The 13,461-nt window shown below is 43.1% G+C and overlaps 1 long non-coding RNA gene across 2 annotated transcripts in view; it reads right to left on the reverse strand.

Moving 5' to 3' along the window:
- Positions 1-13,232, reverse strand: part of LOC118919006 (uncharacterized) — a 29,567-nt gene extending 16,335 nt beyond the window's left edge. Inside the window, exon 1 of one of the 2 annotated variants that reach the window (XR_005027344.2) lies at positions 13,206-13,232. This is a non-coding gene — a long non-coding RNA (uncharacterized LOC118919006). Of the gene's footprint in view, positions 1-12,942; positions 13,063-13,205 lie in introns of those variants that run through there. The other variant, XR_008998789.1, reaches the window with a different exon arrangement.
- Between the last annotated feature and the right edge of the window lie 229 nt (positions 13,233-13,461).

Genomic DNA, 13,461 nt, shown 5'->3' on the forward strand with positions numbered 1-13,461 from the left:
CCTCACAAGAGCAAGGGTGACTTTCCCAAAACCAAACCCAGATGTGCCCACAGCGTCCTGCTGCCCTGAGATCAAAATGCCCATGCTTTACCGGAGCCCATGGCCCTGCCGATGAACCCCTTTCTGACCCCACTGCCTCCTTCCCTTTCCCCGCACACTGCACCCAGCCGCTCAGGCCTCCTTTCAAGGTCCTGAGCACCCCAAACCATTTCTGCCCCAGGGCCTTGGCACTTGCTCATGCCTCTGCCTTTGCTGCTCTGCCCTGCTCGTCACACCAAGGACTCGTGATTGTTCAACTCCTGGCTCAAAGCCAAGGTCTTCCTCAGCGAGGCCTCCCTGACAACTTCTTGTCTTATTGCATTTCTACCATATTCTCTCTTGAAAGGAATCTTGTTTTTCCATTCATGAATGCTTACCTTCTGTCTCCCCATTTTAAAGTAAACTCCTTGAAAGCAGGAATATAGTTGACCTTGGCCAACACTATTTATTAAGTACCTTCTGTCTGGGCACTTAATACATACTAGCTGAATGAAAGAGTGAATGAACATCCAATTCTAAAGAGGTGTTTTCTATTAGACATGGAGAATAATATTTTGGAGGATCAGTTTCACACCCGGCAGTGTCCCCTTGGTCTTTACGGCTAGCTTCCTACATATTACACTTGTCTGAGCTATGAAAGGATTTCCTTAGCCTTCATTAAGGTCAGGCAAGTGAAAGTCTTATTTCTAGCAAGGGAAAGCAAAACCATGAATCTAAAATGTCAATTGCCCTAAGGTGTGAAAAATATTTTGAAATTCTCATTTACTCTTTTGTGATAGGATCTTTTGTCAAAACCTTTGCTCCAAATTATATGCGTGCCTGATGAATGGAAGGAGAGAGTTTCCCTAGGATATCCTAAAACACATCCAGTTAGATGGAGCTTATGAGTTTTAAGTGCCTTCCTAACCCCCAGTGCCTGGTGAGTTGGAAGTACAAGTGGAGGTGGGAGGAGAGAAATCACTGATACATAGAGCTTGAGGTTTGCTAGGGAGGGAGGCAGGGGCAGATTTAAATTTAGAGGCTGGGAGCCTTCAAGACCCCAAACCCTCCTTGCCCAGGTTCCAAAATGAGCTAAGCCTGCTGGTTGACGGCTGGTCATGGCCAATGTCTGATGAGGGAAGGGAGCAAAGGGACCCGGCCCCTCAGGCTCAGAAGGTAGGGTGAGCAGGGGCAGGGGGGCACCCTCTGGGTCACTCTACCTAACTGCTGCCTCCTCCATGAGAACAGCCACGGCTCTCACCTCTGCGATGCCTAGGTGGAAAGCACTTTTACCCCCATTATCTAGGTTTAATTCTCAACCTAGACTCTAGAGCACAGACAGTGTGCACGCTTCACACAGAGGAAGCAAGACTGGGTGGTGAGGGGGCTGCCAGCTCCCCCAGCCAGGGGGGCATCTCTAGAAAGAGAAAGACACTGCCCATCCTCCAGAGCACGGCCTAGTCCTTCAAGGGCACATCAGTAACTCCCCGTTGGGTTCGCCCATTCAGCTTGAGGATTGGAATTGGTGAACAAGTGCACTAGATTTTACTGTTTGTGTGAACTTGACGATTTAATTAGCTGCTTAAAAGTTCAGTTTATAGAGTGACTCAGCTGCATATACACCTATAGGCACAAACCCACCATTTATTCATTTAGACAATCAACAAAGAAACCCAAGGAATTTACTTGGATTACGAGCCCCAAATCTTCTTTGAGATGCCATTTTTCAGTGCTTATTTCGCTTTGGGTTGCTAGGAGATAAATTGTTTTTTAAAAAAACCAATTTGCATAAAGACCAGGAAAGCATTTTAATAATGTCGATACATAGCCAAATGGACTAAGAGCTAAGGTGACTATTTTTCACTGGATAATTAAGAATCCAAATTCAAATGTTATAAAAGATATATATACTTGCATTCCATGGAGCTCTATTCCATTTAGGTAGCTAATTATTTCTCAAGAATAACACTGAGTCATGTTAGACATCTTCTTGCTAACCTAATAATACTAAGCTACCAGGGGATGGTTCCTATCCTATCGCATCATCAGGATGGGAAGTGGGTAGGGTTTTAACTGTAGAATTGTGAGAAATTCATTTTTTAAATCACTAGCACACACCTGACAATCTGTCCAGCAGCCAGGAGCTACATTAAAGAAGTTTTCTTTCCCTGATACATACGCTGTAAATCTCACTAATTCAAACTGATGGAGAGGAAGAGCTCATCTATTTTGGTAAAAATATCCACTGGAGGACTCACTTAATATTTAAAAATTTTTCTTTCAAGTCCAATTAGAATCTTGATTCCTGCACAAAATAATCAGTATATAAGTATTAGCCATTATTATTGTCTCACTCTAGGTATGCAGACCAGAAGAAACTAAAAAGTTCTTTAAAATGGTATGGTAGATAGTCTGTAAATGTCCACCAGGAGAATCTGACCATTCTTCCCATCCTTGTACACTAGGCTCTTCACACGGAGACCCTCCCCACCCCCAGCGGAGCAGGGAAGGCTGCTGCCAGGTACTGAAGCCCGCACTGGTACTTGGAGCAAGAGGCCTGCAGGTCAGCCCTGACTGCCAGACATGTGAGGCCACCTCGGACCAAACAGGGAAGCCGCAAGGACTGCAGGGAAACCGGCAGAGCTGCCGGCGGAGCCCCTCTCCAATTTCTGACCCACATGATCATCAACAAATAAAATGGCTGTTGTCTGAATCCACTAAGCTTTGGGATCTTTTTTAATACAGCAATAGATAACTGGTACAAGTGGGCAAGTGGGGTTTTTTAATCCATGTAGAGAATTCAGAAATAAAAGTACAGAAAAGAAACTGTCCCCCACCATCTTCCCTCCGATGTTAACTACCATTAATATGTTGATGTTTGCCTTCCAAACTTTTTCTTTTCTGTTCTTTTGTACAAGAATGGAAAGGTATTCATATTGTTTTATACATGTGCTTTCTTAAGCTCCCAAAGTGAATACTTTTTTGTGTCATAAATAGTCCTTGTTCAGTGTTCTTTTATGTGATGGTCAGTCAGGTAGGCACAGGAGGACACACAGGGGAAGCTCTGGAAACAGAGTTTACTGTATACGCCCAGATCCATGCGGGTCCAGCACTGGGGCGGGCAGGACGCAGAAGGGGCAGGAGCAAGGGACAACCTAGGCCACCATTTATCAGTTTCCTTGGAGAGGGAAGGCCCAGAGGGCACACAGCTTGGGACTGGTTTGAGTAATTCTGGCAGGGTCTGGGCTATAGTTGCTGGTCCTTGGCCGTAGGGTGATTAGGGCAAAGGATATGCCTCCTGGGGTCTGCCAGCCAGCCAGAGGCAAGGGCTGTGGACTGCTGGGTGTGTGTGTCAAAGGTGTCCCCCAGCTGAGCCCTCTGCAGCTCTGAGAACTGGCTAGCCCAGGAGGGGTGGTCTCTCCCCAGTCAGAAAGGTCACTGAGATGTCACAACATAATATAGAGAAAGTGAAATATATGTGCGAACAATACAGGCTTCTATGTCACTTGAAGTAATGACTTTGTATAATGTCTTAACATAGAACCTCTGGAAAATACAGCCTTGGATGAGGATTAGAGCATGGATACTTTCTTTGGGATGTGCAGGCCGAAGGGCTAGATGGTGAGAAGAAAAGGAAAGAAAACCGAACAGCTACATGTAAGAGAATGAAACTGGATTAACTCCATACACAAAAGTAAACTTGAAATGGATCAAAGACCTGAATGTAAGTCATGAGACCATTAAACTCTTAGAAGAAAACATAGGCAAAACTCTCTTGAATATAAACATGAGCAACTTTTTCATGAACATATCTCCCCGGGCAAGGGAAACAAAAGCAAAAATGAACAAGTGGGACTATATCAAACTAAAAAGCTTCTGTACAGCAAAGGACACCATCAGTAGAACAAAAAGGCATCCTACAGTATGGGAGAATATATTCATAAATGACATATCTGATAAAGGGTAGACATCCAAAATATATAAAGAGCACACGTGCCTCAACAACCAAAATGCAAATGGTCCAATTTAAAAATGGGCAGAGGATCTGAACAGACACTTCTCCAAAGAAGAAATTCAGATGGCCAACAGGCACATGAAAGATGCTCCACATCATTAATCATCGGGGAAATGCAAATTAAAACCACAATGAGATATCACCTCACACCAGTAAGGACTGCCATCATCCACAAGACAAGCAACAGCAAATGCTGGAGAGGATGTGGAGAAAGGGGGACCTGCCTACACTGCTGGTGGGAATGTAAGCTAGTTCAACCATTGTGGAAAGCAGTATGGAGGTTCCTCAAAAAACTCAAAATAGAAATACCATTTGACCCAGGAATTCCACTCCTACGAATTTACCCTAAGAATACAGGATCCCAGATTTAAAAAGACACATGCACCCCTATGTTTACCGCAGCACTATTTACAATTGCCAAGAAAAGGAAGCAACCTAAGTGTCCATCAGTAGATGAATGGATAAAGAAGATATGGTACATATACACAATGGAATATTATTCAGCCATAAGAAGAAAACAAATCCTACCATTTGCAACAACATGGATGGAGCTAGAGGGTATTATGCTCAGTGAAATAAGCCAGGCGGAGAAAGACAAGTATCAAATGATTTCACTCATCTGTGGAGTATAACAACAAAGCAAAAACTGAAGGAACAAAACAGCAGCAGATTCACAGAACCCCAGAATGGACTAACAGTTACCAAAGGGAAAAGGACTGGGGAGGGTGGGTGGGAATAGAGGGATAAAAGGATTAAGGGGCATTATGATTAGTGCACATAATACAGGGGGTGCACGCGGAGGGCTGTGTAGCACAGAGAAGACAAGTAATGACTCTATAGCATCTTACTATGCTGATGGACAGTGACTGTAATGGGGTATGTGGGGGGGACTTAATAATGGGGGGAATCTAGTAACCACAGTGTTGCCCATGTGATTGTATATTAATGATACCATAATAATAACAATAATAATAATAATAAAGATACTAAAAAAAAGAAAAGAAAGAAAGGGAAGAAAAGCATAAGGAAAAGCACAAAGCAACTGGCTGTGATGATGCAGAAGCATGGGGCTGCGAACTCAGGACAAGCTGCCCATAGATAGAACAGCTGTGCCGCAGACACACTCCCTGGGTGCCGGAGCTTCCCCAGAAGGGCTGCAAGAGGAACCACACCATGGAGTGACTCCCCGAGGGGAGAAAGAGGAGGGGGTGCACCTGCCCAGTTTCCAATAGGTCAGGGGTCACCCCAGTGGGAGCTACCCTCCCGCTGTTTGCGACGGTGCCATCCGGCATGCTGGCATCTGCTCAGGAAGCCCTGACTTGCAGTCCTCATCTAAGTTCAGTGATGGAGGGACTGTGTGCAGGCGGACACCAAGCCCGAAGGAGAGCAGCAGGCCATCTGGGGAATCTGAGATGGGACACAAGTTTGGGTCCAATACATGTGTACAGTGCAAAATTTATTTAATGAATTGGTTCACTCGTATCATTATTCATTTAGTTTGCTCCAATTCATTACTTTTATAAGCAGGGTTGTGATAAGTTAATCCTTGTCCTCATCTATGACTACTTCCTTGGCATGAATTCCTAGAAGAGAAATCATTGGGTCAAAAGTTATACATGATTTTGAGGATTTTGATAAATATTGCTGCCCAGATAGATACTATTATGTATTATGTGGTTTTTCAGGTCCTGTACACTTCTTGTTAAATACATACTTCAGTATTTTATTTTGAATTTGTGACTATTGCAAAAAAGATCTGTCATTCCAGTGCACTTCCCCGAACTAGTTAGTGTATATGAGTTGGTTTATATGATGGTTTATCAAGAAGATTTATCTGTTTTAATTTAATTTTGAAATGTTATTGCATTTATGATTCAAACTTTTAAAGTTTTTAAAAAAGTTATAGAGCTAAAAGTCTCCTACCAAGATTCCCAGCCCTGGAAACATGTTGTCAGTTTCTTACCTAGACATTTAGAGAAATTTCATACTGATGCCAACACTCACACACATACACACATGCATTCTCCTGGATGTGTTGTAATAATTCTTCTGAGCCTGGCTTTTATTCATTTTACAGTGTAACTTGGAGATGATCCCATATTAGTAACTAAAGAAAAGGGTCCTCCTGCTCTTTTATTAGCTTCTCCATCCTAGTACGGATACCATCATGTATTTAACCATTCCTGTTGATTGGCATTTAAAATGTTTCTAATCTTTTGCTATTTCAGAAAACCACAGTAGTAAATCACTTTGTAAAGATACCATTTCACACACATGAACATACCTGTCAGGTAAGTTGCCAGGTATGGCTTGGTGGTTGAGTCAAAGGATATGGACATCTACAATGGTGGCAGGTTGGACCAGATTGTTCTCTGTAGGGGCCGAACCAAATTCTGTTCCAACAGGAACAACAGGACACCCTCACCTTCATCTCAGGGTGGCATTGATCTTTTTGACTTTTGCCAGTCGAACACATGAAAAATAGTATCTCAGTATTGTTTTCATTTCATTTCTCTTCTGAGTGAACCTCAGCATCCTCCCGAATGTTTAAAAGCCATTTATCTCCTTTTCTGAGAATTGCCCATTCAGGGTCCTTTACCTCTTTCCATTAGACTGTGTTTGTGTGTTCAGGGGCAGCAAGCTTACCTACTTCTCATTTTAGGTTTAATAGTCTGTCAGTTGGCCCTCTTAGATTTCCCAGGTTATCAACAAGGTTATCAAAGAGGCCTTTTGCCTAATACTAATAATAGTGGTATCTGTTTCATTTTGAGCACTTGCTCTGTGACTTTGTGCTGAAGGCTTTTATAAACATTATTTCATCTAATCCTCATGAAATACTGCCACCAGGAGATAGCACCATTATTAACCTTTCTCCCCTTTTTTAAATAAAGAGGAGAGTGAGGCACAGAGCTATTTGGGGACTTGCCCAAGGTCATCAAATGCTAACAGTTACAATACCTGCAAATAATTACCATTTGTCTTCTTCTTTCCGAAAGTCCCATCTAATATTCCTATCTTTTTCTGCATGTGTATTTTCACATTGACTTAGTTCTAGAACAGCAGCGTTAAATAATGGGGTGATAGTGGCCATCCTTGTCTTCCACCTGACTTCAATGGGAAGGTTTCTAGCATTCCACTAGTAAGTGGTGTGAAGTCGTTGACAGTTCCAGCAGACACACTGTCATTTTAAAGGAGTGTCCTTCTATTCCTCATTGGCTAAGAAACTATCATAGTATTTTTAATGTAATCAATATTGGATATTAAACTTAATTAAATATATTTTTCAAATATATTCAAAGAATCATATTTTTGTCTCATGATAAATAATATTAAGAGATTTTTAATCCTAAACTATCCTTGCACTCCTGGAATGGTGTGTTATGCTTTTAATATAGGGAAAGACTCAATTGCCTGGTATTTTATTTTGGATTTCTGCATCTCACATATATTCATATGAGAAGCTATTGTATGATTTTCTTTTTGGTAACATCATTGTGAAGTCTGGGAATCATAATCTACTAGATTGTTCTTGATCAATCATCATCTTTGAGCATCATTTTGCTTTTTTAAATCTGCATAATTAAGTCCCAGTTCTTTTTCCTCACAGCTACCGTCACATGTCTGCTGAGTGTCAGCAGAGAATCCACTTGTTAGTGTTTGATGACCTCAGGCAAGTTTCTGAGTAGCTCTATGCCTCATTCTCTTTTTTATTTAAAAAAAGGGGGGGGAAGGTTAATAATGGTACTATCTCCTGGTGGAAATGTTTTGTGAGTATTAGATGAAATAATGTTTATTAAAGCCTTTAGCACGGTGTCACAGAGCAAATGCTCAAAATGAAGCAGCTACTATTATTATTATTAGGCTAAACGCCTCTTTGATAACCAGTCCCTCCGGATGGAAGTCCTACTATCAGAATGATATGATCTGATGAAGAAATATGATTCACATTATGATCTTTTGAATTATGTAAATCACAGAAAGACATGATGACACAACCCAGATTCAAGATATATAAATATTCAGCAATCAGGAGGTACAAAAGCACTCAAAAAGTTATTCTATCGCACAGTTTCAATGTGTCTCAGTAGTTTTTAGTTCACTATGGTAATTTTAATGGAATACATTTTTTCCCCACATACAGCCCAGAGGTAAGTAGCCTCAACATCAGAATTGGCCTGGCCTGCTACCCTGAGAGATGGTACAGCCCAGCTGTCAGACGCATGGATTTGGGGCTCCCCTCCAACACCTGCCTGTGAGGCTCCAGGCAGATGAGTGAGCACCTTCTCTGTGTCTTGTGTCCTTACTTGTAAAACATGAACGATAAAGACAGAAACCGTCCCATTTGGAACTGTGAGGACTAAAAGTTTAGTTCCTAAAGGTGAAATGTTTAGGATCGTGCCTGGCCTAGGGGATCCACTCGGGGAGTGTTTGATGGCATTCATACTATTTTCATTACTGTACTCCAGTAACAGGATCATCAATGGCAGGAAAGATTCAGGTGGCGCGGGGTGGAAGTTTGAGAAATTGTATGTGGTTGGTTTTTCGTCAGAGATCCCAGTCCCAAAATTCCCCCAGACCTTTCCAGTTAGTTCTGCCTGTTGTAACTGGGAGGCAGCAGGGCCTGGAGGCGAGGGCCTCAGACCACATGGTTTTACTGGGAAGATGACTCCTGCAAGGGACAAGTGATGGCTGGGGAATCTCACTGATAAAACCTGTGTTGGCCACGAGTGTCCCTACACTGATTTCCTTAAGTCAAAAGAAAATTAGTGTCCTTGCATCAAAGTAAATCTTAATCTTAACATTGTTAAGTGTAGGTAGAATACCTAGGCATGTGCTCAGAGCTGCCACATTAAAGGGAAAAATCCCTCAAACTCAGAGGATCAATTCATGGTGGTCTTGTTTACTCTGCTGTTGAAACTTTCCACTGTTTAAACCGACCTCCTCTGTCTCTCCGTGAGAATCTAGCGCCCAACAGGGAAAGGTGGGCCTCTGCATTCACAAGACAGCCAGCTTGCATTTCTGACCAGGGCCCAGGCTCACCAGTTTTGTCGCAAAGTGACAGCTCTAATCAAGTCCTAACAAATGACTGGCCTGCACGATAGAACTGCAAATAGAACTCTACGTGTTGAATGCGCTATTGTTCCTTCTTGTTTGCAAACATGTACACAGTGAGATCTTGATTATTTCAGAGCTTGGAAAAACAAAATTGTTTTCCAGCCTGTCTGAGGAATTGTGTTCCAGCCTGGTTGATTTCTCTGGCTCCTGGAGAAATGCCCAACTTTTTTGGAGGAGTCTATCTTGTGCATCCAAAACCCTCCTGGGGGAGGAGAAAACCCTGGTAAAGACAGTGACCTGAGGAGTGGGAAGCTCAGGGTGGCAGGTAGAGACCCTTCCCATGCAGACAGACATGCAGAGGCGCCCCTGCCCACTCTGGGCCCCAGTGAGTCTGACCACCACACAATGACTCTCCCCTAAGTACCTGCTCACAAAGTCAACATGATTTTCTCTTTGCTTGGACAAAATTGAGTTACTTGAGTTTTAAGTTTAGATTCCAGAGGAAAGAAATTATACCCAACTTCTTAGAAGTTGGTATACTCCAGAAAAAGACAATAAAGTCTATAAACCAGGCTTCTCATACTGATTTGGCCATTTGTTGTGTGAATCTAGACAACACAGGTCCCTTCACTGGACTGGAGTCTCATTAGGGTAACGGACCTGCGTTTGCCTTACGGAATTGTTATTGAGGCTAAATCAAGCTAATGCATCAGAAAGTTCTTAGAAGGTGCATCCATCACAGTATCTTGTGAGGTTAGCAACTACTAAATGCCTTGATGATGAACAGAAAAAAAATAGAAAATGAACAGATATACAAAAAGACAAATGCTGTATGATTCCACTTAGAGGAGGTCCCTAGAGCAGACAGATTCATAGAGACAGAAAGAGAACAGAGGCTCTCTGGAGGGGGTGGGGGAGTCAGTGTGCAACAGGGACAGAATTTCTGTTGAGGACAGTGAGAAAGTTCTGGACATGGATGGTGGTGATGTCACACAACACTGCAAATGTACTCCATGCACCAAATCATACACTTAAAAATGGTTGAAATGGTAAACGTTATGTTATATATATTTTCCCACAATACAAAAAAAAATGCGCAGATTGCTTAGGGGACACAGGATTAGTTACAACAAAGAATTTAACTTACCTGTGAGCAGAAATAGTTGTGTCCACATTTGGCACATTCTCTTTCAGAGGTCAAACTAAACGTGATGCCAAGTCATCATCAGGACGTTTATTTCGCCTTGTGCCTGGTTGGGCTGACCTGTCCTTCCTCAGATGCACCTGACCAGACACCGCCGATGTCTGCTCACTCACCCTTCATCTCCTGTCCAGGGCTGACTGTAGCCCCTGCAAAGCGGAGGCTTCTCCCCTTAGATTGGTTGTAGTCGAATCAGAAATATACAGACTCCCTTGTTGCTGATGACCATGTAATTTATCCTCCCAAACAGGGTGCCTTGCAGAAAGGGGGACCGCAGCCACAAGTTGGGAGAGTCTGGGGAAAACCAGGCCATGGAATCTCACAGTAGCTCTCCTGAGGCTCCTCTAACAGGTAGAAAATCCTGGCAGCTCCTTTCCCTCACGCTCACTCCGTCCTCTCCCCATGGAGGAAAGAAAACAGCGTCCAGGGGGAAAATGAGCTATTCAGGTGCAGATCCTTGAGGAATACTCGGGAGAGGGAGCCGGTCAGGAAGGGCTTCCAGGTGAGTGAGAATGTGTCCCGTGGATGAGGGGGAAGGTATTAGTTCTCCAGGGAAATGGAGGGGCCGAGGGGCATGTGGGCTGGAGCCAGCAGAGAGCAGAGAGCACCTGCTCAGAGGTGAGAACGCCCCAAACGCTCATGCCAAATGCTCAGTGAGGTTCCCAGAGGCATAAAATGCCCATGTGTATGTGCGTGTTCTGGAAATCAGTAAAGATGTGGTTCTTTATATGCTACAACATGGGAGAACCTCAAAAACACAACCCTAAGCCCAAGAAGCTGGACACAGAGGCCTCATATTGCGTGATTCCATTTACATGAAATACCCGGAACAAGGAAAACGAGGGAAATGTTGCAGAGCCATGCTTGCCAGGGGAAAGAGGAGGGGAAAGGGTGAGTGGCTGGCTCGTGGTCACAGGGCTTTATTTTGGGGTGATGAAAATATTTTGGAGTTAGAGGTGGTAGTTGCACACCACTGTGACTGTGTTAAATACCGCTGAATTGTTAGCTTTAAAATCGTTAATTTTATGTTAACATAAATTTCTCCCAAATTGGAAAAAAAAAAAGGTGTGGTCTTTGAAGTGGGGCAGATACAGGCAAGTGTTGAGAGGGGGGTTTGGAGGAGGCAGCACGTCTCCCCTGGCCGAGTCCCAGTAATCTGACTTCCGCGGGGCAGGGGAGCCTGGCTGCCACCTGGGTTATGCTGGGGAAGGGGACTCACCTCTCTTCAGCCCACAGGAACTACATGTTAAACCTCTGGTTTCCACACCTATACCAGCCAACAGTCTTTTCAAATAAGTAGAGCAATAGGCTATTTACGGGGTACACATTTCAACCAGGAAAGGTTGAAAGTAAAGGTTAAAAAAAAGATGTTCCCACTAAGTGATGACAAAAAGGAAGCAGGTGTGGTAAAATTATTACCAAACGAAATTGAATTCAAGGCGAAAATCATTAAAGGAGGCAGGAGGGATGCTTTATATTGATGAAAAGTTTAAACCTGGGCTCTTACACACTTGTCGACAGAGCTTTGAAATCTGTTAAGGTGCTTGAGAAGATCAGAGGGACTGATAAACTGACATTAGAGCAGGCACGCCTCTCTCAGAAACTGATCAAGTACCCCAAAAGAATTTCCCCAAACCCATATTTTTAGAGACTTAAAAACACAATTTAACCCAAAATATCCACATCTATGTGTTTTGATAAATCATTACTTTGAGGGAAGTCAGCACTTTACATGTAGATATTAGAAAAGAGAAAGATTAAAAATTGATAAACTGGCTTGACTCAACCAATTAGAACAAGAACAGCACGCTAGTCAGAGGGAGCAGAAGCAGATTATAAAGCTTGCAAGAAATAAACAAAGTAAAATCAGAGACAAGCCCTACAAAATCAATGTCCAGTTTTCAAGAGACTAATGTAAACAGATAAACGTCTGGCAAGATTGAGTGAAAGAAAAGAAGACAGCACAATGCACACCTAGGCAGGCAAAGGAGGATGCAATTATAATGACAATTAAGATTTTTAAAATGAGAAGAACAATTTGATGTGAAACAGTATTCATCACGCCACCACATTTGAAAACTTGAGTGAAAATAAGTAATTTCCTTGAAATATGAGTTACAAACAGTGTATTTAGAGAAAATAGAAAATCAGAATGGATCTATTAAATAAGTGGAATCAGAGTCAAAAATCTTGCATAGAAGGCCTCTGATCCAGCATGTTGACAGATGAATTTTACCAAATCTTCAAATAATAAGCAGATTATCTCTCACTGATAGAAGCCATTCCCCCTCCAAAATATGTAAATTAGTAAATAGAGGAAAAGTTCCCCACTCGTTTTATGAAGCCAGCATCACATTAATATCAAAACCAGACAAGAACATTGAGAAAAAGAAAAAGAATTGGCCAATCTTCTGAAGAACCCTCCTGGCTAACCACACACCCCGACCCCACCCCCCGCCCCAGCATAAGTTGGATTATACCACCACTAGGGACTCTGGCCCCAGTCACCACTCTGCCTTCCTCCACCTCGCCCCCATGCTGTCCTCAGCACACAGAGAACACTCCTACCACAGGGCCTTTGCACTGGCTGTTCCCTCTACGGGTAACAGTCTTCTCCCCATATTCACAGTTCTCCTCCCCCACCTTCACTCACCTCTGCTCATATATCCTCTGCCAGTGGCTTCTCTAACCCTGATGACTTCTCTGCATTGTGTATACAATGTCTAGTACTGTGGACTGAGTGGTCTCTCCCCCTGCACAATTCGTATTGAAGCTCTAACCTCCAGTGTTACGGTTGGAGGTTAATCTCTCTCTCTCTCTCTCTCTCAACACCCCCACTCCCCCCTTAACCTCTCCCCACCATGTGAGCACACAGCAAGAAGGCAGCTGTCTGGAAGCCAGGAAAAGAATTCTCACCAGCAACCAAATCTGCCTTGATCTTGGGACTTCCCAGCTTCCAGAACTGTGAGAAAAACAATGTCTATTGCTTAAGCCTCCCCATCTGTGGTATTTTATTATGGCAGCCGGAGCTGACTAAGACACCTAGTGCAGTAAACACTTCTCCTTTCTTTATCATTGTCTCCCCTTCGGGAATGTAAACTCCACAAAGCAAGGGCTTTGTCCATCTTGTTCCCTGATGAATCCCAAGCTCCTGGAACAGTGCCTGACACAT

The sequence above is a fragment of the Manis pentadactyla genome, chromosome 8, assembly GCF_030020395.1.
Source record: "Manis pentadactyla isolate mManPen7 chromosome 8, mManPen7.hap1, whole genome shotgun sequence".
In the NCBI taxonomy this organism is placed as follows: domain Eukaryota; kingdom Metazoa; phylum Chordata; class Mammalia; order Pholidota; family Manidae; genus Manis; species Manis pentadactyla.